Genomic DNA, 1,425 nt, shown 5'->3' with positions numbered 1-1,425 from the left:
GAGACGTTCCCTGTAAGAGCCAAGGATGTCAGCAGTTTCCAAGGAGCACGGCATACACTTTGCAGCTGTGGTGCCTTCGGGGGGCCTTATCTATTATTTCTTTTCTCGGTATTTGTATTTTTGTTGTATTTGTGTGACGGCGTAGCTGCTATATAATTAATTGCTATTTAGCAGTCATCATACAAACTGATGATATATGTTACCTCATTTAATCTACTTAATATTCCTATGAAGCAAGTATCATCACCCACATGTCCCCCATTTAACAGGTGAAGAATTTAATCTTAGAGGAAGAAATGAAATGATTAGCTCAACTTAGCAGAGCCAAGACTGGACCCAGGTCTGGCTATCTCAAAGCTATACTTTATTTCATAGAGGAAGTACTCCCACTATGGCCCTACCTTTTTATTTTTAAGGTCACAAACCATGGCTATTGAAGATTTTTGCTCTTTAGAAATTCTGGACTATGGCCTAAAACAGTGGCTTAAAAAGTATTTATTTAGTTCATGATTCTGTGTCTTGGCAATTTTGGGGAACTTGCTCAGCAGTCCTTGTGATCAGGGCCAGGTTCGACTCTACTTGGCTGTACTCTGTCACATGTCTGGGACCTCAGCTTCAATGCTTCAATTGTAGGGATTACCTTCCTCTCTGTCTGCCATCCCTCACTAGGCTAGCCTGAGCTTGCTCACATGGTGGCAGAAAGGTTTATTTGTTTGTTTGTTTATTTACATATTAGGCGAGGCAACCCTTGGTTGACCTTACAGATTGCAAAGACCTTGTTAGCTTACAATCTCTTATTTTTTTATTTTTTACGCCTAAAGCACCTGCTCTTCCTAGGTGGTCTCCCATCCAAGTACTAACCAGGCCCGACCCTGCTTAGCTTCTTAGATTAGACGGGATCGGGCTTATTCAGGGTAGCGTGGCCGTAGACGGCAGAAAGGTTTTAAGAGCACCAAGGGAAGAGAAGCCGGAATGTGCAAGCACTTTTTAAGCCTCTGTTTGTGTCATGTTCACTAATGTTCCATTAGTCATTGCTAGTCACGTGGCCAACCCAGACTCAGAGTGGAGAAATAGACTTCGGCATCACTGTACAAGGGCATCGCACTGCTCCGGGGTTACATTACAGAATTGTGAATGCAAGGAGGGGAAGAATTCGTGATCATTTAAGAAAAATCTATCATACTTGCCTAATTCTGCCCACTTCTTTTACAAAATTTTGGTACTTTCCGTGAAGGAAAACCGGACAAGAACTGGGCCTGTGTCACAGAAAACATTAATCATAGCTGAATACAGACTGACAAATATGAAGCCTTATGTTTGGTTGGTCAAGTAGTGAAAAGTGTTCATTAGCCTTCAGCAAATGAAAGAGCTGGGCTGCCATAATCATTACTCATGCTTCTTTACAAATTTCCTTTTTTAATTGGA

At 41.8% G+C, this 1,425-nt stretch overlaps 1 pseudogene; it reads right to left on the bottom strand.

The window, feature by feature from the left end:
* Nucleotides 1-812: 812 nt before the first annotated feature.
* On the bottom strand, nucleotides 813-931 carry LOC111728808 (annotated as a pseudogene).
* Nucleotides 932-1,425: the final 494 nt, after the last annotated feature.

Source organism: Pteropus vampyrus, unplaced genomic scaffold, assembly GCF_000151845.1.
Source record: "Pteropus vampyrus isolate Shadow unplaced genomic scaffold, Pvam_2.0 Scaffold229, whole genome shotgun sequence".
Taxonomy (NCBI): Eukaryota; Metazoa; Chordata; class Mammalia; order Chiroptera; family Pteropodidae; genus Pteropus; species Pteropus vampyrus.
The sequence above is the reverse complement of the archived record's forward strand: the minus strand, read 5'-3'. Positions and strand labels throughout refer to the sequence as shown.